General features: G+C 39.4%; 1 protein-coding gene across 13 annotated transcripts in view; it reads left to right on the forward strand.

Moving 5' to 3' along the window:
- The window catches only part of HIVEP2 (HIVEP zinc finger 2), a 179,389-nt gene that overhangs the window by 118,360 nt on the left and 37,528 nt on the right, over nucleotides 1–23,501 (forward strand). The window contains exon 1 of one of the 13 annotated variants that reach the window (XM_045524606.2): nucleotides 17,124–17,268. The exons of the other annotated variants lie outside the window; for them this stretch is intronic. The gene's annotated coding sequence lies outside the window, so the exon portion shown is untranslated. Of the gene's footprint in view, nucleotides 1–17,123; nucleotides 17,269–23,501 lie in introns of those variants that run through there. 13 annotated transcript variants of the gene reach the window in all.

Here is a 23,501-nt window from a genome sequence, read left to right on the forward strand (position 1 = left end):
CAGTGATGTTTTGTTTTTCTCCATGCACGCTGCATCCAGCATAGTGCTCAAGACACATAGGCATTTCCTGTTTATTCAGTTGAGTAGTAATCGTCTAATGCTTATTTGAAATGAAGTAATTTGGATTTGCAATTGTAGTCATATCGTGTTTATGTGACTACTTGTCATCTGAGAAGAGAGGTCAAATGATCTTGTATAGCCGAAGTGAAATTTAGTGAGAGAACTGAGCCTCGAACTGAAAGTATATCTTTTCCAGTTTTGACTACATCCAGAGTGTATTGTAAACCAGAGCCACGGTATTTTGGCTCAGGTTTTCAGTCAGGTTAATCACCAAGTGATTGGGGGGATAAAGGTGCTATTACATTAGGAAAATGTACGTGTGTATAGATCTATATATATACACATTTTCTGACTCTCAGAAGAAAATGTGGGCTCCCAAAGCCTTAGTTTATATTTTATTATTTAAAGTCTAGGATTGAACAATAGCTTGGAGGACATACTGATCTGGCTTTCTTTGAATTAAGTCCTCCCACACCCTTGCTGATGTTTTGCAATTCAAGTTGAATAACAACGTGTTCTGTCTTTAAGGAGATATTATTCTTCAACTCCCATTTCTCTCTCTCTCTTTCTCTTTGTGTGTGTGTGTGTGTGTGTGTGTATCCTGCAGCTGTTATGAATATTTTTAAAGGCAGTTTAAATAAAACATTTACATCAAACCACATTGTCTTAATACTTGAATAACTCAATGGCAGCTCCGTTCTTTCTATACGTGAGTAATGGTTTCCAAACAGTAAATTATGACTTAGGGCCTTGAGCGTAAAGAATGACTTTATGAGCCCTGGGAGGCTTGGAAGAGAGAAATGTATAGCTGTCTGTAGGAGGTCTTTGAGCAAACCAGTGTGGGGAAACAGCAGTGAGTTAGAAGGGAGAAAGCAAAGAGAGTCGAGAGTGGAAAGAAAAATGTGGGAGGTCGAAGGAGGTATCTGGTGGTCTGGGGAAGGTTTTCGACATCAAGAAAGAAGCTAAGTTCTATTATTCAGAGTACTGGAAAACTGTGAGTAGAGCATTGACTGGGGGTGATAGGCGAATTGGACCAATGGCAGGAGCTTCAGACCTGGAAGTGAGGATGCCCAGAGCTGCTAATGGTATTGAGTTGAGTGATGAGGAGGTTGTCATAGTTGAAACAGAATATGAACAGAGGCCTGGGCCTGTGAGATATAGATAAAGAGATGAATTTAGGATATATAGGGATATATAGGGAAGGAAAAAAAATACACGTCGAAAATGGGCTGAACTGGGGGCAAAGAATGGCATGGTTGCAGATTTTGCTCAATAAATTATTGGCCATGAATTCTTGGCACTTGTGAGATGCACAGCCATTCCTTGACTCAGGCATTTCCACCTCCTGGAAAGCCTTGTCTCTGCCTGTCAGAATTTCCAAGCCCTTATTTAACTTCTACCAGCTGCATAAATATTTCTTTCACAACACGGGCTCATAGAAGTCGCTCCTCTACTGAGCTTATATAGTACTATTATACATGCAATGGCACTCAATTGATGTTTAAAGCTATAATTTAAATTTTCACCTACATGTCTTGTCTCTTCAGTGAGCTTCTCAGTTCATGTAAAACTGGAGAGCATAAAAAAATTTCTCTTCTGTGGTCTAACACAGAGTTGTGCCTATAGTAATAAGTCAGTATATATATTTTTAAGAGTTTTAAAAGATACTGAGTTTTGACTGTGTCGTTCAAACTTTACTGAATGGAACCGAAAAAAATGAAGTTATAAGACATTGTCCTTATTCTTGGAGTAGAGATAGCCAAGCTAGATATTTTAGAAAATTAGCAATTTGATGGAAATTTGGTGTTAGAAAAGACTGTTTTAGAATCAGATATATTTTCTAGAATTAAACAAGATAATGCATGTAAAGTGCTTAGTACAGTGCCTGACAGTAAGTACTCCATAATTACTTTAATGTAATTACATTACTTAAAATCACAATAATTACTATTGATGTGAATATAATCTGTTGACTAGATCTCGGTCATCGAAATTCTTAAAGATTAATCTATATTAGTGATGTTGGGTTCTTTATCTTCCTGTCTTTATAGGAACCTGTCTTTAATGTCTCAACTCCACTGTGATTATTCATGTTAAAGACATCAATGATCTTTGAATTGGCAACTTGAGCGGACATATTTCTTTTTCTTATTTAGTATGACTTTTCTGTTGCATTTGAACTCTCTCCTTGAAATACTCTCCTCTGTTGGTTTTCTTGACACCACCCTCTCCTGTTTTCTCTACTGCCTCTCTGATCAAGCCTTCTCCATAGCTTCTTCATCGTTGGTTCTGTCCCTCCATCAGCCCAATAAATGTTCAGTGCAGAGTTCTGTCGTAGGGCTTCGTTCTTTTCTTATTTCTCTCCATATTTACAAGGACTGAATGTTTTTATCCTCTTTCATTTTTTCAACTCCTATTCTGTGGTCGAAGCTCTAGTTTCCTACTTCTGCACTTCCAGCTTCATACTTGATATCTCTGAGTAAGTGACCCCAATAGACTTTATACTCAGCATGTCCAGAATTGTATTTTTCCCTCAAGACTTTTCTTCCTTCCCACTTTTCATCATTAAAAGCCCCACCATCCCTGGAGTCATCCCACCTATAACCCCTGAATTCTCCTTCACGCCTTCCCCACCTTCATGTCACACAGACACACACAACCAATTCCCAAATTCTGTTCATTCTTCTTCCTAAATATCTCTTTAGTCAGCGCCTCCTACCTCTGCCCCATTCGGTTCCTCACAGTATGGCGTTGAACTATTGCTGTAGACTTTTGACTGGTGTCTTTGCCTGAAATGCTACCTGCCCCCCATGTGGTCTCTGCACCGCTTCCAACGCTGTATTCCTGAAAGAAAATTTTCCTTCTGCTTTAGGATAAAATTCAGAATCCTTACGATATCACACAAGGTGCTTTATTATCTCGACCTACTCTTTAATTCCCCCGTCATTATTTAAAACTGTAAAGTTATTTTTGTTTTTTTAGTCTTCATTTAAGGTTCTATAGCAGTGACAAATCTCATAAACAGTGTGTATAACTGTCAATTGAAAAATTAAAAAGTGAGACAAGTCCATAATGCCACACAATTTAATTAATAGAAAAATGAGCACTTTCTTTTCAGTGTTAAATGGATTTTCAACTATGTAGTGAATTTTGTCTCAGCCTCAGAACAACTGCCCTCATTTAACTTTCAGACACACTTTTGGAATTGTGGACTTTGAGTAGGGCCAAATATTTTGTCTCTCTGCTTCATTTTGAATAGTTTCTATTACTCTGCATTCAAGTTCACTAGCCTTCTCTTCTGCAATGTCTAATCTGCCGTTTAGTGCATTTTTCCTCTTACATTTTGAGATTGTTCTCTCAAGAAGTACAGTTGGAGCCTTTTAAAAGTATCTTCCATATTGCTTCTGGTTAACATATTCATTCTTTACTCTAGTTTCTGGAACATGTGGAATACAGCTAAAGTAACTTTTAATGGCATTTTCTACTAATTCTGTCATCTGTGTCATTTCTGGGTCAGTTTTGATCCATAATTTTTCTCCTCTTTATGGGTCAGGTTTTTCTGCTTCTTTGCAGACTTGGTAATTTTTGATTGGATGCTAGAATTTTACTTTGTTGGGTACCAAAGACTTTTGTACTCCTAAAAAATATTCTTGAGTTTTGTTACGGGACGTATTTAAGATACTTGAAAACAGTTTCCCCGGATCTTACTTTTAAGCTCTTTTAGGTGGAACTAGGGCAGTGTTTTGTCTAGGTTTAATTTTTCCCTCCTACGGAAGCAAGAAAGACCCTTCTTTGTGCTCTAACTGGTGCCTTGTAAATTACGAGGCTATCCATTCTGGCTGTTGGAAGCAGGCACCCTTTTCTGGCCCTTTGTGAGTCCTGGGCACGGCTCCCTATAACACCCTCAGTGGTTTTCTCCTGACTGTGGGTAGTTCCCTTACCTGCATGTATTTACCTGAGTGCTGTATCCGCAGGGCTTCGGAGTTCTCTCTGTGCAGTGCTGTCCTCTCCGTGCCCTGTGACCCCTGACCCCCTTCCGTTCCACGCACTTCTGTGTCCACATCTTCAACTTAGGGAGACCTCTGGTCTCTTTCTGAGTTTCCCTTCCTGACCATGGTGAAAACTTTCTCCAGGTAGCGATCTGGGTCAGTTTTAGGGCTCAAATCATCTGTCCCCTTTCTCTCAAGGATCGCTGTCCTTTGTTGCCAGGTGTCCAGTGTCTTGAAAGCTATCATCGTATTTTTGTTGTCTACCTTTAAGTGCTTCACAGGCAGGAGAATACATCTGATTCCTGCTACTCCATGTTGATCTGAGGCTGAGTCACAGGCTATTTTAGTTTTTATTTACTCATTTGTATAATATTCATTAGCCTGAAGAATTCAAGGTGCTGCTGCTAGATAATTGCTAAGTAAGAGATTTAACTTAATATACACACCTAACATAAAGAGTTGGGTCTGTGAAATCCGTGTAGAGAGAATGCGTTAGGAAGTGTTTTCACAGTAAGATGTAAAAGTATGGTTGGCCATTCCTTTTTGAAACCTTTTATCCATTTTTAAATAAACTAAAAGTTGTATGATTTAAATTCAGTTGTGAATTTGTGAGATTTCAAAATAATGACTCTTTCTCTTCTTATTCCCAATCTGACATTCTTAAAAGCAGCCACATTGTGTGGTGGGGGAGGAGGGGAAAGACTTGTGACAGGCATGAAATTTTAGCCACCGCACAAAATGATAGGGTTTAGGAGATGTAAATAGCGTGGTTTGGACAAATCCACCTACTGACTCCTATTTGTAAGAAGCCAGGTTTCTTAAATTGATCTCAAGTGATCATTTTGCTTTCCCTAACCTCTGTGCATCTACAATGGAAGAGCGTTTACATGTGTTGCATTTTTAATGATTTGTCTTATAGTGCTTCTGAGGTCATTCTGTGGTGGCATGCTGTCAGATCCTCTCTCTCATATGCTCTCTTTCTGTCTCTCTCTGTCTGTCTGTCTCTCTTTATCACACACACACACACACACACACACACACACACACAAATGGAGACATCTTCCAGAGAATTTCCTGATGTACTGCTCTTTGAAAGTGATGACATTTGTTTACACAGGAAGCTAGACACTGGATTCTTTTCTTTGGAGATTGTTTGAGAAACACATTTTCCACATTGGATTTTCTCAGTGTGGCACACGTATGAACCACTTACACATTGAATGTCTGGGAGTCTGATGAAGAATTCCTGATATGAAGTGGCCTTATTGATCTCCTTTAAATATTTAATGCTGAGAAAACATTCTCTTTCTTCCCCACTGATTTTGTTTTTCAGTTCTCCTCAGCAAGCCATGACATAGAAATCAGACTGAAGACAGACCTTAACCTCACTTCTCATGCCATGTTTTGCATGTTTTTCTGTCAACCCAATAAGGCCCCTATAGATTCTGCTGCATTTTTTGTACCAGTTGGATCAAGATTCTTCCTGGAAGCATGGGAAATGATTTGTAGCCCCACAGATGTGGGCTCTGTCTGTATGGGGTTTCTGGATTATCCTTTTAAGTTTGATTAAAAGGAAAAAAAATTAAAAAACAATTTATATATATTCATTGAAAAAAATGTATGTATATCAACCTGTCCTCTTAATATAATACTTAAAATCACTGTCATTCCTGAGCACTGTCCAGCTGCCAGGAACTCTGGAAGGTGCCTTATTTTCATAAACTCTAGTCCTCACAACAGCCTGCAGAATAGGTACTGTTATCTGCACGGCAGACATGAAGAAATCGGCCCAGAGAGGTGATTTGTGCAAGATCACTTCCCTAGTAAGAAGCAGAGCTAATGTCAGGCTAAATTCTGCTGCCCCAGGAGATGAAGCTGTATATCCCAGCCAGAGATTGCCTTGGGGACGATGGGTTACAGAGCTGAGCAAATCCTACCGCTGTGCCCCGAGGAGACCCGGGGAGCAGCAGTTACACGGCAGCGGGCCAGCCTTGCTCCTGCGCCTGCGCCTGCGCGTGTTGCCTCGGGAGCACGGGGAGGGGCACTGGGACCTTGCGGGGAGTGTGGTGGAGAGAGTGTTCTCAGGAGGCTTCCAGGAAGACACGGTGCCAGCGTGGAGTCCGGAAGGAGGAGTAGAAGGTGATGACCTTGATTATCTCTGGCAAAAGTTAACTTCAGACCAGAGATCTAACTGTTGTCTGCTGTAGTATTAGTTACGGTATTTGGGGTGATTTTTATTAGAACATTGGTAAGAAATGTCACTTTCCTTATAACATTGTTTCTATGGAAAAACGAGATTTGATTTATATCATTTCAACTTGCAGGGACTTCCCAGGACTCTGTCCAGCCCTGAGTTGGCACCTCCCTACCTGTCTTTGGGTCATACACACATCTGCTTGTCTTCCTCCTGGCTGTGCCCTCAGTCCAGCCTCCTGAGGCACTCTGCCTACAGGATATCTTGATCTGGATACGTGGGTTGTTCTGAATGCAAATTAAATATGGAGTGTACTCAGGGCATGCAAACTGAGTTTCATATTTGCTTAAATTAAACTTGAAGGCACCATTGGCCCTAGCTGACCTTTCTAGCCTTACTGTTTTCAATTCCTCTATACAAAACTATGAAGTACTAGCCAAGTGTACTCTTCCTTGTCCACCTGCTCTCTTCCATCTTTAGGCTATGAGTTCACTGTCCCACCTCCCTGAGTGGTCTTCCCCTCTAAACTCTGCCCTTAAAATCCTTCTAATCCATGTCTCATATCTCTGTCCTTCATTTAGCCATTCATGATTATTCCAGCCATAAATACATTGTTACCTCCTGTGGATTACTTTTGTACTACCTGTCACAGACTAAGAGCGGGGGCACTGCTTAGGGACGTACATAGTGCCAACGCCAGCTCCTTACAACATGTGTGAACCTGGTCAAGTTACTTAACCACTACAAACCTCATCTATAAAATGAGAGTAATGTCACCTACCTCTGAGCATTGTTTTGATGATTCAGTGTGATAATGTATGCAAAAAGCTTAGCATAAGGTTATCTGTTATGTGGTCTGTGTTCAGAACATGTCAGCAATTTTTCTGTCTTTTCTGTAAATTCTGAGGTCATCTATTGTGTATTATTTATCTTTGTGAATTCCTCTCCAAAGCCTGTCTCTAAAAGAGCCTGTCATACTGCGTCAAATGCAGCAAATATTCCATAAATATTTCTTTGAGGAAGAACTAAATACTATTTTTTAAATTATAGAATTCACCCTCCAAGAAGGGATTTATGAAAAAAGTGATCTTAGATTCTGTTTTGCCAAGGAATGTCCTGAAGTTAAATATTAATTGTGCCCCTTTTTGTTCTGATGGTTCAGATAATAAATTTTAGGGACACCCTATCTATGGAATATTTGCAGTTTTGAATTGTCCATGGTACTTTTCCAACTATATTGTTATTTGTTTTTCATGGAGATATTTTGTCTCTAAAAGGAGATTGTAAGCTACTTGAGAACCATTTCATATCTTATTTCTCTAAAATCTACTGAGTGCATTGGGAATACTGACAATACAGCAGAACCAGGCCGTATCCACAGAGCAGTGACCCAGTTCATGATATGGCTGTATCGGTCCTGACCATGATCTAAATGCTGCTTTTTAAATGAAGGTGCAAGTTAATGTGTAGATGTATTAGGCCCTATGTAGGTGGAGAATAGTCATTCTATCCTGTGATAGGAGGGCAGTCCACTAGCCAGAATTTCTCTGGGGCAGGATCCTAAATTAATTTGTTTCCCTACTGTAGACCTAGCACCAAGCACAGCACCTAAAACATGGTATGTGCTCGATAAATAGTGAAGGTCTTGGTACCCACACCTTGGTGTTCCATGCATCTCTACCAGATTCCTTTTGGTCCTTTGTAGATGGCAGAATAAAACATGTGCAGAGTCTGAAGAGATCTGGTATGCCTCAATATGAGCTCAGAAAGTTGATGAGAGGACAGAGCTGGATTAGGAGACAACTAGCCCTCTCAGACCTTCTCTGGAAACGGTTTCCATGCAGAGTCTTTTTTCTGAATAAACTTTTCTAGAAGAAAAGTGGAAGATTTATTTTTGTACAGCTTTGCCTACTTGATAAGAGAGCAAATGAAGGCAGGGCCCCTTTGCCTCTCCGTTCCTCTCTTCCAACCAAAGAAGGAACAAGTTCCATGATGTAAAAGGTTCCCGGCTTAGGTGGAAGGGCGCTGTGGCTCCTTACCGCTATCCTTGGAATGTCAGAGAATGTGGGGGAGTTTCAGGGCTCCTTGAAAAGGAATGTTGGCATTAGTTGCTTCTTTTCCCCTGCTGGGGAGCCTGGGCTGTACCCTCTATGCTGGGGCAGCCCAGAGAAGTGGTCCAGAGTCGTGCACCATGTTTGTCTTGCTCCTCTGGTTCTTTATTTCCCTACAGACACCTGCTGGCCTTTGGCAGCCCATGTAATTACCCTTATGCTTACAGTTACTTGGTGTACATTTTGCATATAGTTCATCTTAAATCACAATCTAACATTACACAAAGTGACATTCTATTAGTGCAGTGTTAAGGGATTTTCTTAAGGATGTGTTTCTTGTTTTGGTTGTTTATTTTTTGGACGTGGACTGAAATTTTTGTGACCACACCCCATGGAGTCAAATTTAAAGGACTGGTATTCCCTAATCATCTGTCTTAAGTCTATTCACAATAATTTTTGAGCACTTTTCCTGTGGTAATTCGTTCTGCCTTTCTCCAAGTGAAGTGGCCCCTCTCGACAGGCATGTGTCCTTATTAGGTTGTCCTATTTTCTTAAAAAGAATGTGAGCTTTGCCCTTTTCCCATTGGCCATCTGTCTTAATCATCTCTGTCTGCTCTAACAGAAACACCTTGGACTGGTATACACAACAGACATTTATTTCTCATAGTTCTGGAGGATGGAAGTCCAAGGTCAGGACACCAGCATGGTCAAGTTCTTGGTGAAGGCCTTCTTCTTGGCTTACAGATGGCCACCTTCTCATTGTATCCTCATGTGATTGGGAGACAGGGGATGCAAACACCCTTGTGTCTCCTCTTCTAGGGGCATCAATCCCAGCCTGACAGCTCCACCCTCGTGACCCAATTAACTTCCAAAGACTCCACTTCCTAATGCCACCCCACTGGGGGTTAAGATTTCAACGTGTGAATTATGGGGAGACACACACAGTCCATTCACATTAAATTCACATCAAAGCAGGGCATCCATTCTTCAGCTGGCTCTCGGGCACCCCTCTCCCTCTGGTCTTCACCATGCTACTCTACACATTTTCATTACCTGCCTGGCCCCAGAGAAACTAGAATTGTCAACACTGATAGTCTAAAATTTATCCTGGTATCAAGCTAGAACAGGAGAGTGTGAACCTGTTGCTGTACATACCTTCCAAAATCCCAGCCTTTGTAGGACAGTCGATCTGATTCAGGACTGATGCAGTTTTTTCTGATATTGAGTGAGGCTGGCCATGTGTAGGATTCATTGATAATTATTCCCAATTCCTTTGAGCTCTTCCCCACTAAGATGTGACTGTTTAAGCCATGAACAAATTCTTCCAATCAGAATTTATACATTTGGGTAAAAGCAAACTGGTCTTGTGCTTCCATGAGCAATTTACGTTTGAACCGTAGTTTGCTGTACTCTGTCGTCATCAAATTGCTTGCACACTTCACAAAATAATTAAAGGAGATTGTGAAAACAGGTACAAATAGCTTTTGATATTCATGCCTAAGAGCTCCTTCAGCCCAGAAGTTGAAACGCTTATGAGTTCAACAAAGGTTTATATGGAGATGAGAGAATTTGGTTCCTCTCCCAGTACTTCCAGCCTCCCTTTCCTGAGGACTCCAGTGCATGAAGGGGCGACATTCCCACGCACGGGGCACCAAGAAGAGAGGTGCTCTGTGACTTGGGCAAGTGTACTGGGGCCTTGATTACAGAAGAGGAAGAGTCACTTCACTGCTTTCCCTCCTCTTTTTACTCCATGGCCTGATATTTGCTGCACACCTATAGGGTGAGGGTAACTGCTGAGTTTATTTTCAGTGCAGAAGGCTATCTTCTCTTTGTGTTCTGAGTTACTTGTGTGTGTGTGTAGCTGTTGTTTTTGCCTCAGGGCTGGTTACAGCTGTGCAAGACACAGACAGCAGTTGTCTCCCAGTTAATCCTAACTCTTTGTGCCCACGTAGTGTAGGTGAAGTCTTTTTTTACCCTCTTCTTCAACTAATTATATGCTCTGCCTATGCAACTGTAATTATTTCACCAGCATCTGTGAAACCTATGTCATTTCTCTTTTAAAATATAGTTAGAAAAATAGCAGAAATAAGCCTATTTTAAGAGCTTGTGTGGTGAAGCAGATTCCACTAACGAGATCCTCTGGATTGGCGTTACCTGTAGCCTTTCATCACCTGAAACTTGCCAGGGGTGATGAAATACTGAAAATACACACCTAGTTTCCTCTTGAAGCTTAAATTTACACTTGACAGATTTCTTTTAGTAAGAATTAGATGCACTGGCAATCTTGACTTGATCAAATGTAGACCTTTTTAAAGTACTTTACCTACCACAGAGTTCTCTATGATGCCTTTAAAAGGCTGTGCATTCATTTTTGTTCTTAGTGACGTTATTTACAGCAAAAAATTTTAAGTGTCTTTTTCATCTGTGCGTTTGGTCAATTTTTAAACTCATTTCATTTTAAACCTGATTAGATATTAAAGCCTCGACATCAGAGTTTTCTGATACAAAGTCTAGGTTAGCTACAGAAACATGATAGGACTTTACCTTTTAGTATTATAAAAATGTAAAATTCTAAAGGAAATTGCACAGCAAGTGCAATGCTCTGTCATGTTCTATCTTTTCTTAATGTATTGCTAGTGAATTTTATCTCTGTTTATGATTCTCCCCTCCCTGTAATATTCCCTTATTACTGGGTGATATTTTGGGGGGGAACTTTGGTCTTTGCTTGTGCTGCTCTGCTTTTTTTTTCTGGGTAATATAGTTTTTTAATCCTTAATATGGGGTTTGGGTGTAGAATTAGGAAAAGGAAGGCAAGCAGTGAATTAGTGAATTTTAAGTGAATTCGATCTAGATACTGTATTTTATGTATAGTAAAATTTTCCCTTCATGACTGCATGACCAAGACTTGAGTGTACCGTTCAGACGTCAGGAAGCATCTCTGAAGTTCCTAGGATGAGTGTGGCAGAGACTGGCTGGCTTTTCACCAAACCTCTGTCCTGCCTGTTCTCCCAGGGCTCGTGGTCAGATGGCATTTCTCAGCCTCTCCTGCAGTTAGATGAGCCACGGGGCTGAGATGTGGTGAGTGGAATGTAGGTGGAAGTGCCCTGTGCCCCATCCATGCTTGACTCATAAACCCTCCCTTGGGTGACCCTCCATGTTTTCCCTCCTTTGCCAGCTAGAGGCAGATGATCGTGGGGGCCTTGGAATCCTTGTTTCAGATGGTGAGCCATAAGACTGAAGGAGCTTAAGTCCCTGAATTGAGGGGAACCACCCGTATGTCAGGTCACTCAGTTTAGATTGCTACCATGAATGAGCCATTATGCATTTTGGGTCTTGTTTGTTACAGCAGCCTGGAGTACATTAACAAACACAGGTAGAATTCTTGTCTCCAGTGGCCTCCTGCTCTCATCTGAGGGATAAGTGCATCAACACTGTGGCCCAGTGTGATAAACCATTAGCAGCTGTCTGTCCTGTGAGGCCACAGAAGAGGACTTGGGATGCGTCTGGGGGGCAGGATAGACTTAGACGTCAAGATGAACAGGGATAAACTGGATGCGCTCCTAGATCCAAGAAGGGTCCAAATCCTATTAGAACTTGAGTCATGACACAGAAGGGCTGTGACGGGGACATCTATAAAACTGACTGAGAGGGGCCCTGGAGTGAATGTTCATGTCTTCTAATGATCTAGTGAGTTTCATTTTATTATTGTTTTCAAACATATAGATTTGTTTAGTTCTTAAAATAACTAAGGAAGGTAGCAGAGCAGGAATTATGGTGTCCATTTTGTAGGTGGGAAAACCAAGACCCAGTGATTTTAAGTGATTTATCTGAGGATACATAAACAGGAGAGCTAAATTCGTATGCTGAGAGGTGTCAGGGATCCATGGAAATATTTGGTGTTCTGGAGTAAAAGAGAATTAGCTTAAAACCCTGGACCTGGCCCTTACGATCTGTGTGCTCTAACACAGATAGTAACATTCTCAACTGTAAAATGTGAAGTTTCAGAGTCATCAAGAAAATTCAATGAATTTAAGTATTTTAAAGTATATGGGTACTCACTTTAATCTAGCATTCTTTCCATGTCTATCATAAGCTCTCTCACCTACAGCGGTGCCTCTCTGTGGCCCTTGTTCCCATTTTTCTGGATACCGGCCACTGCTTGACCTCATTCATACTTGGCGAGATCTCGGGGAAGGCTGTCTCCGTTCTGATCTGTGGACGGCATCAAATGGGAGGGCAGGGCAGGCTGAGCCGCTGTGTGAGCCCTTCTGGCTGTACCTCCCTGTGCAGACTGAGTGCATCATGTTCTCCACGCCGTGCAGGAGAGCGGGGTCCTGCCTTCCTCCGTCTGTTCAAAATGTAGGGGTTTCTACACAGTGATCAGTATGTAACCAGTCTTTGTCCAGCAAACTCAGAATTTATCCATTAACACCAAGAAGCAACACAGAATAAATGATGATGCCTCTAAAGCTATTGTCTGATAGAGACCACAGTTCCTGGACCATTTGGATCGCCTGCAGGTAGCAGGTAGAAGCACTCACTACTAAAACGAGGATATTTCTGTTCCAGAATAGAGACCAGTTCTTCACATTTTTTCTGTAGACATTAATACTTTCCATAGACATTAATAATGCAGCTTCAGGGATTCCTCTTCCTAAATCTTCCCAATTCACTTCTTTTCCTCTGCTTATCATCCCCCAAGATGTTAAAAGGAAGCCATTTCTGAGACTTTATCTTCTGGTTTTAAATTTTAATCTCTTTCAACAAATTGGAATCTTTCTCATCAACTAGATACTCCAAGCAGAAAATGTGTACTTTTATAAATTTTCATGTGTAACTTTACTCATGATGATCAGCCACACACGTCTTGTTCCTAACCATATTGGGCATGTATAAAAATGTAGGCCAAACACTTTCAAACTTTCAGCGATTCGCTTGGAAAGAACTCATGTCTCAAAGAGAAGCATAAATCAAGAGAAGATGCCATCTGGCAGTTTGAGTCCTACCTTGTTAAACTTGAATTATGCACTTTGCAGAGTAGAGGCAGAGGTGCTTATTAATAAGTGTTAACAGTGACTAATATCATATCATGGATGTTAATTGAATGTTGATATGTATCTAAAAATTGCAGTAATAGAGCCAGCCACACTTCAGCAGCTGAGCACGGTGATGCTTTCCTAGGCTTAATGCCTCAATATTTGTGAGCTTTAAGAAAGGTTTTTTCACACCAGTCAAATGCAAACATTTTCAGTGTTTTTGCTGCCACTCAGCTGTACTGCAACTCAGACACTAAGTCTAAGGTAAAGGGAAAGTATGTGATGCTTAATTTAATTTTGGGGACATTCTTGGGTGACAGTAAGGTTTTCCACATCCTAGGGGGAGGGAGAAGGGATTTTAGCAATTTGACCTGCATCTGAAGTGAATCCGTTCTTCACTGTCATTAAGTGATATGTGGATTTTCAAGTACAAGGTGAGCAAGGTGAATTCCAAACTAACCAGTGGTGCTGGGTCACTGTCAGGGGCTTGGCATGGATGTCACACCCCTTACCAGCCTGCAAAGGGACTGTTTGCGCCCACGAACTGAATCTTAGCGCAGAGGTTTCCCTGCTTTTAGATGTGACCAGTTTGCTATTCGACCACTTTGAACTTTAATTACAGTTTCAGGTTGCATGATAGAAGTTAGCTGACAAAACTGGAACTTTAATGATGTTTTTCTTGGGGGAAAATTGCTTTTAGCATGTGTTAATTTTCCAAATAACCTGTTGACTTTTTGAAGCCAACTGCTAACGACCAAAAATTAACTAATGTTTAGTCACTATAGGATCAGAGGAAACAGTGAATAGCAATATGAACATCCAGTTTTCCCAAATAAAGATGATGACTGAGTCTCCCCTTTTCTTAGCATTTTAGCCCCTTATGGAGGAGTGTCTCTCCCTGAAGTTGACGAGATGCATATTCACATTTGTTTTTCAGGGATACTTAGATGTCTTTCACAGGCTGCACTGGGGGCCTGAACGACTTTCCTGCCCACCAGCCAAGAAATGAGCTACATTTTCTATCTAGTCATTCTGTCATTTATATATAAATGTATTTATTTATTATATATTATATATTTATTATATATATTTATTTGTATTTATAAACAAAATCTTAACACTGATAATTGATAGTCTACTTAAAAATTTTTACTTTATGAAATACAATTTTTAAAAGTTTTCCTTTTGAATATTTTCATGCTTCGAGTTACACCTACACTGAGACAAAATCTATAGACACACATACACAAGTATTCACATGTGGGTACAAGCAAAATCAAATAACCATTTTCAACTAATTTGATGCACTTGTTATTTATATAGCCCAAATAATAAAAGTCAGGTACCCACGTTTGTGAATATAATGTTTGCCCATATTTACAGCTGCTGGAAAGTTACCTCTGCCAGTATGTAAGTAAGAATGCCAAGTCCTTTAAGAGTATTTATAAGTGCTGGATATTGTGCTGAATGATTTACATGTAGTATCTCATTTAATACTCATAACAACCTTCTGGCATAAGGACTATTACTAACCCCATTTTATAGTGAAGAAATGGAATTTGGGAAGATTAGTAATTTAACCAAGGTCTCACAGCTGGTGAATGGTGTGTTAGAATTGAGACCCATTTCTCCAGAGTCCATGGACTTCATCATCCTGACACTGTCTTCGTGGGGTCACCTGTGACCTTGAGCAGTCAGGAGCTGAATTACTTCTCATTTTGAGAGAGTGAATTAGGCAGAAAGTTGCAATCCAGAGGGAAGACGGTACAACCTTCCTTAGCATCATGCCTTCTCCATGGGCAAACAAGTAGACTTGGGAAGTGGGAAACACCAGCCAAACTGTTTTAATCATAGTATTTATATGATGATGCCTTTGATAGTAAGGAGCAGGGAACTTGACCTAAACTCTCTACAGCAAAAATGAAAACGTTATCAGCTCATGATCCTCAGCGGTCCAGGGACAGTGTACTTTCAGGTTAGGCTTGATCCAGAGACTTGTTAAGTGTTTGGGCTCTTGTTTCTTTTGTTGGGATATTTTTGACTGTGCATGAGGTTTGTTGTTAGGCTGGCTCCCCTCATGGTAGTAGCAATGATGGAAGAGATTCCTGACTTCCCTCTCCTCGCTACACAGATCAAAGGAAGAGAATTCCTTGTGGCTTTTCAGGATGAAAATCTTCTTTTATGTTTGACAGGCACTACCTACTATTACCTAGAAGCTCATTTCATAATTATTTATAATACTCTTCTTGACATCAAATCACTACATTAGAAACAAAGGGAAGGATTTTCCAGACATTTGTGTACATACTATTTGGACACACCAAACTCTTATGCACACAGCAGGGAAACTGTTACTTCAGAAGAATAGCCCTTTGTTTCCAATTTTGGATGACATTGTCTCCATTCACTGTCTAAATGATTTGTGCCAGTTTTCGCTTAAAGTCCTAATTACTGTCTCCTTGAAAAAAGTACTTCAAATTCATTGCTTTTGATGAGTTCCAACTATTTTCTTTGTTCCATGTAGGAAAGCGCTGTGAAACAATTTAGAACTAAATATTTTAGCTCAATTTGGATTCACTTGTGTTGGTCAAATTTAATTAATGTCTAATAAAAATTAAAATTTCCCACCCAGAACTTTTAAGTATAGTTATTTTACACTCTACCCCTATTTTGTATCTCATAGAAATTAAGCCAAATAGCAAACAGTCACTTGAAGTTTTCTTTGAGATGTTTTCGTCAGAGAAAATAAGCTGACAAGAATGTGGAAATCCTCCATTTATAGTAAACCCTTGGTGAGGAGGTACTATTTATAAATGTTTTCCATATGATGTGCTGGTATTTTTTGGTTCTGAGGACTATGTCTGTATTGTTTCTTTTCTCTTGCTTTTTTTCTTATGAGTAAGGAGTTCCACTCTCTGTGCCCCTTTCCCCATGAGGAGAAAAGAAAGGAAGATCTATTTCATGAAACAAGTCATGGTAGCAGGTAATGAAATAAGGTTTTCCACAGGCTTATTTATGACACTGTTTTTGCCCTGCTGTTCACTCATCTCCAGGTTCTGAAAAAATGGATTTTATTGTTAACAGGTTTGAAGAGAAGGGACCGTAATAGTCAAAAGGACCATGGTCCAAATATAGAAAAACATTAAGGCTGTACACACTGTGTGTCTCCAAGGACAGAGCCCTGTCATTTTTGCAGACTAGGCATCCCTAAGCGAATGTGAATATTTCAGGGTTTTTAAGGGTATCAGTCATTCCTTGCAATGAAAAACACTGGTGATCCCGGTGTTTTCCTTTTTTCTTGTGTCCCTTTCGATTTACTAAACTGAAGGTTGTTGGCTACTACAGGCTGCCCCAGGCACGGCTGAAGTAATGCCCTTTTTAGCTTCGGGGGTGGAGGTGGTGCAGCACCCGCGCCAGACGAACCTCCGTTCCTCTGGTGCGCCTTCCCCCTGCACCTTAGCTCAGCTGGACTCGCGTGCCTGGTCTTCCCAGCTTTTCCAGGCCCTTGTCAATGGAATCTCACTGTTGAATGGATGCTAAAGTGTTTTCTCATTAATGCATAAAATGAGTATAGGTCTGTTGCTGATGGATGTGTGCAGAAGGTTTCGGCTGACCTTGGTTAACCATGGAGTAGTCACCTTACCCTGTTGTGGAGAGAGCTTTCTGACTGCTTGACTGTGTTGACAGGAGTTACTCGGGGCCCTCAGGAAAGTAGGAAGTGTTATTTAGTGCTCAGGCCTTTTCATTTCATCTGTTTTTGTTTCTTTACCAATAAAACTGCCTTGCTCATTAGGATCAGTGACAACGGTATCTACTCTTTGATGACTCAAGATTGACATGTCATCTCAACGTTGGGCTCACCAATTGAGCAGAATAAAAATGCGCTGGCAGCTTTATCATTCCCATTTTACATATGAGGAAACTTAAACTCAGAGAAGGTAAGGGAACCACCCAAGGTCAGTCCATAGCAGAGGGGATCTTAAACCTATGTCTTCTGCCCACAAATCCCATACATGCCTTTTTAAAACTGGGTTTATAGGATCCTGTAAGGTCCACGGAAATATCATTGTGCGGGAAGACAAGACCAGGATACTGCTCGTTGATTGGATCATATAATCCTTGAGATGTTGCTTTGACAATTGTTTGTCCTTTCTGAGCCTCAATTTCCACATGCTCTTCTTGCATAAGAAGGATATTATAAGACTGAAATGATAAGCTTTGAAAAATAAAATAATGCACATACTCAAGGCATTATTAAAACATTTTCTTTTCCATATTGCTAGTTATCGATTGAAATAAATACTGTAATCTGCTTGTACACCCGTGTTAAAACTAGAGAGCAGATGCTGCAATAAAATTAGTCCTGGCACCTTGTCTAAGGCCTTTAAGGAAATCAGAGCAAGCCTGATAAATGAGACAATATGGTAAAATATTTAATTTTGTAATCTCCTTTGTGCTTTTATTTGCTTAATTGTTTTTGCTTATTTTTCTCTACTTCTGTTTGTTTTGATGAGAATCTGTGCTAGGGAAGAATTTTTAATAATAATTTTTAAACAAATTATTTTCCCCTCACTGGTATATCAGAGAGAATGAAAGTGAAATTCGAAATAATGTCAGTAAACGTGGAGTCAATGAATATTGTGTGGATTAAAACCGTTTGTGGGCCTGCAGATTTTGGCAAACTGCTTTCAAAGCTGAAACAAAAGCATGTTTTTTAAATTTATTATCATTTTTTTCATGGTGAATAATTTCCACTGCAGTATTTAAATTATGTTCTTTCCATAATTTATATGGTGTGAGGAATATAGAAATCAGGCTGATATGCCCATATTGGATACTGGTCAATGTTGACTGAAACCCCAAATTATGTATGCAAACACACATTATCTAGCATTTGGATTTATTTGAAAACAAAAGTCAAGTTAAATCACATGTGACTAGTTAATCAAACCGTCACTGAAAATGGTTTTTGGATTTGAATTCATTGTTTAACATTTAAGATAAATGATGCTTATACCTTTAAAGTAGAGGTTGATTTGAGACTTGAAATGCTTTCTGATCGAATGCATTCTAATCTTGTTAAAATACATGTGTTCAAATCTGATTTTATGCCCTATGGATGTTCAACAAATAAAAAACATTCATCCAACCCTTTCAATGCACTGCACAGGATCTGTGTGCAGGATCTGCCAGGGTCAGTTATCTGTGTCCAAGAATATGTCAGATGCATTTACCATGTCTGCTGGTGAGGCTTGACAGTAGCTGGAAATTTGACCATCTCTCAAAGATAATATAATTTGACCATATTATTTCCATATTATTCATCTGCAGTTCCTTGGAGAAGGAAAAGTAGTTAATGTTTTTCTTGAGTTGTGTTATATGTACCTTTTCTGTTGTATTTACAAAATCCCTTCTTTTCTTGGAACCAATACAGTTGAAGGCTGAAGGAAAAGAAAATATTGGGGAGTTTCCAGGTTATTTTTTTATATACCTGGAACCAATTAGTTTTCCCAGTTGTGCTGCCCAAACACTATTGAAATATACAAATAGATTAAATTTTGGAAACAGTTCCCAGCTACATTTATTATGTCTTTTCTAACAGTCCCCATTATTGAGATGTGTATGTGTATAAATTAGTAAGTGAGAGCAGGAGACAGTAGGAAGCAAAGGTAGGAATAGTACCTGAAGCTAAAAATGATGTTAATGATCAAAATACACACCAAGAAGGCTAGATACTTCCTAGAGGAGGGTCCCAAATTTAGATCTTTAGCTTTCCAGCAGCCAATCCAAAAATGGACACTAAATGGCTTAACATGTAGTGTCTATAAAGCCATTTTTCAGTAAAAATAAAATTCTTTTTGATACTGATACCAGATAAATTTCTCATATGTCTTTACTTTAAATGGACAATTTTTAAAATGTATTTTTATTGCAATATAGTCATTTTACAATGTTGTGTCAATTTCTGGGGTACAGCACAGTGCTTCAGTCACATAGGAACACACATATATTCATTTTCATATTCTTTTTCACCATAAGTTACTACAAGGTATTGAATATAGTTTCCCTGTGCTATACAGTATAAACTTGTTTTTTATCTGTTTTATATATAGTAGTTGCTGTCAGTAAATGGACAATTAAAATTTATAAGCCACACAGCTCCTTTTTTGATTGCTAAATAAACTGGAATAGACATCTCGCCTTGTCCGTAGTAGCAAGGAATGCATACTTCGGTAATCATCGAATTGGAAACAAAAATATGGCATAGAAGCCTCATCCATTTCCTTTGATAAATTACTGACTGAAACATTGAAAAAAAATCACCTCAGTCACTAATGGCACCATCAGAAATGAACATTCATGCCATCAATAAATGTTTCCTAAATGTTGATAAAGTGAAGCACAGCGTGACTATTGATCGCAGTGTTCTGCTTTAGGTGGTAGTATAGAATTATTAGATACGGTATCTTTATTGTATGCTCCTCACAGGATTCCCCTTTGATCTTATTATCTTTTAAGTATCAGTGTATTGAGCACCTACTATGCCAGGCGTCTGGTTACAACAGCCTTGATTGGGAGGAGGAAGTGTTTTCATTTTCTGAATTAAGAAAGAGGATCAAAAAGGTTAAACAAATTGTCCGAGATTACACAGCTTCCAGGTATTAGAACTAACGCAGGAATATGGGTTCCCTGACTCGAAATGCAGTATTCTTTTCATTGCATCTTTTCTCCCCACCCAAAAATTGTATGTACTTCTGTAAAACTGAGTTAATTATAATGTTAGTCTACTCAAGTCTGCCATAACAACATACCACAGACTGGGTGGCTTAAATAACAGAAATTTGTTTCTCACAGTTGGGGGCTTGAAGTTCAAGATCAAGATGTCAGCAAGATAAGTTTCCTTGTGGGACCTCTTCTCTTGGCTTGTAGAGAGCCACCGTCTCTCTGTGTGCCCACGTGACGTGTTCCTTGTGTGTATATGCAGAGAGAAAAAGTGAGCGAGAGCTCTCTGATGTCTCTTCTTATAAGAATACTAATCCTATGGGATTACCATGGGTGGATATAAACCCACTCTTATGACCTCATTGAATCTTAATTATTTCCTTAGAAGCCCCGTCTTCAATTATACCCACACTGGGGGCTGGGGCATCAGCCCATGAATCTGGGGAAGACAGAAACTTTCAGTCCGCAACAGTTATCAATTAATGAGAAAATTCCATTAAGGAAGTGCAACCAGGCACTCCTTCCTCCCTCCTTTGCCCCTTGTGCATGATGCTTTCAACCTAGACCCAGGGGCTTAGGTTAGTATCAAAGCAGGCTTGGCTGAGTCACGGTCATCCAGTGCAGTTGCTTCACACTCTACGTTGGCTCCATACCCTGGTACCATTTGGAATTGGAGTGACCAAGGCCCTGGCTAAGTCTCTGAGGGCAGTTATCACCCACAATAATACTTGAACAATTGCCACGAGCAAGACACTCTGCTAAGTGCTTTGCCTTCATTGAATTCAATGGGTCTCATTGAATTCTCACACTTAAATGAAGATGATAGGTGATATTTGGTGTTCCCTTTAGACTAAGATTACTTCTCTTTATACTAAGATTTTCATGGTCACATTGCTATTAAATGCTTGATCCACGATTTACTTGAACCTAGTCTGATTCCAGTCCTTAAATTCTACCCCATCCTGCCCTTCTAGTTAGCAAGTAGACCAGCATCTTGATAGTCAGTGAGGTAATGGTACTCTAAGACTGCAAAGGTAGGACTATTCATGAGCAACAGCAAGAAATGACTTTTTATATCTTGACGGCCATTGATGTCAGCATTGCCTTGCTTGTCTTGACCACCACTCAGGGCAGAGGCAAAAGTTTGTGGCTATCTTGCCTCCATGCTTCATGTTCTAATGTAGGAGCCATCTTTCTTTTCCCCAAGTTTTCAGTGATCCTCACATTTACATACTTGGCATAAGTACACATAGAATCAGCATCAAACCTCACAGGTCTTTAGTGGCTAAAATGACTGCTCCGATCAGTAAGAAGGCAGGAAAGAAAGAGTGAGAAATTGGAGAGACCAAGTTAAATTAATATTTTATTGTTCACAGCTTGGGTGAAGAGATTTAAACCTCTCCCTTAATCACTTACTTTAGTTACTGTTTTGAGATGAGATCTTTAACAAAAAGTAAAATGATTAGATGTTTAACTTTAGTATTTTGTTAAACACACACACACATTTCTGTTAACTCTTTTTTCTACTTAAATTTCTAAATAACATCTAACTTCTGCACCTTTCAACATTTACAAAAAATTTACCTTTGTGTTTGGTAGCTGAAGAAGTGCCAGAAATCATTAAATTAATCCTTTTTGAGGTTTTGAGATGCTCAACTTCCGTGCAGTCCACTTAGGTCAGTCACTCAGTCCTGATTGGTTTCCGTGTCCTCATTTGTTGGATATGGTGGCAGACTTACCAGGATCCCTTTTGTGCTCCAAGTCTGAGGGTTTATGAAGCATTTTTTTTTTCAGTCATTAAGCAAGAAGAGTGTTTTCTCAGGTGCGGGGCACACACATGATAGACTCACAGTCATTCATTAGTTTATTCATTCATTCACATTTATTTATTCATCCATCCACTCAGCTGACCGGTACCTATTGACTTCTACTCTACCATTCACTGTCATGTGCTGTGGGACATAAAAATGGTTTTGTAACGTTCAATATATTGCATATGTGGTTGAATATATGTGTTTAATTCAATAACGTGAGGAATCTGTATTCCAGATATTAACTAACAGTGTGATCTTCTAAAACTCAGTAACATTTCTAAAATCAGTATAGATCAGTTTTCATGTTTATAGTAAAAGATCTCCACAGCTGTTTTTTTTTTAAGAAACAGTTTAAAAAAAAGAGTATATAGTTTTTTAAAAATTGTTTTAAATCTACTATTCATAGATAATGGCTTATAGCTCATCATCTTCAGGGCTTTATTGAAAAACAAGATACATTTATATATTTTATTGTATTATTTGATATGTCATAATTATATCATAGTATTTGGATATATTTACCAACTGAGATAAATTTTGCATGTATTCTGGTGCAAAATAGCCTTTTAAAATAGCCTAATAAGAAACAGTGTTCTTCCTAAGACTGTTAAATACACCAGTTACTCAGGGAAAATAGCTGTTTAAACTCATCAAACCCCTTAACAAGCTCTGTCATCCTCACTCCCATCGGATGGCCAGCCTTCTACTTACCTGAGCAGATGAAGAACATCTTAAGAGAAATTCTGTTTCTTTTCTCTCTGTCTAAAAGATTGTCTTCCTTTATTATTTCTTCCTTTCCTCCAGTCTGAAATAGAAAAGCTTCTATTCTTCCTTCTGAAACTGATCTTTAATCTATGCTCTCGAGTTCCCTTCTCTTTCCCACTTCTCAAAGAGTTTATTCCACTAATTATCTTATCACTTGTATCTTTCTCTCCTTTAGCTTCAAGTCTCCCTGGTCTTAAAGCGAATTTTCTGTTAATCTCAATTCTTTTTCAGGTTATACATTTGTAGAAATTTGCCCAAAAAGAGATGGAAAGAGATGAGATGTAAGTGTGAACTTTCTGAAGTGTCTCTCTGATTGTGGCAGTCCTCTGTTCCGAACCTCTGATGGTCGTCATTGTCTACCAGATAAAGTTCCTTTACCATCTGTCACTGCCTGTCCTCTCAGCCCTCACTTCCATTACCTCATCACCCCAAATGTGCTCGTTGCAGAGCTGTTTCTTCAGCATCCCTCACTCTTCTCTATAGCACGATGATACGTTCCCATTCCATGCCTTTCCTCTGCATCTCTGCTTGCCGAATCCTAGCCTCCTTTTAAGACCTAAGAGAGTGTTTCTTAAATGCAGCATGCCCAATCAATCTCTGTTTCTGTACTCCCATAATCCCATTTTATGCCTCTGTAGCTTTTACAACTTGTTTATATGGTTTCCTCACCTACTAGACAGCAAGCTCTTTGAAAGCAGGATTCTTGTCTTATCTTCAAATCCCTCATGTGTACCTTATTCTTAACCATATTTGATTTCATTGAAACTGATATAAATTAGATAGGTAGATGAATGAGATAATAATAGCTGGCTTCAAACTCAAATATGAAATTTGCATTCCAATAATATTTTATTTCATTACATTAGTAT

This window comes from Camelus bactrianus, chromosome 8 (assembly GCF_048773025.1).
Source record: "Camelus bactrianus isolate YW-2024 breed Bactrian camel chromosome 8, ASM4877302v1, whole genome shotgun sequence".
Lineage (NCBI taxonomy): Eukaryota > Metazoa > Chordata > Mammalia > Artiodactyla > Camelidae > Camelus > Camelus bactrianus.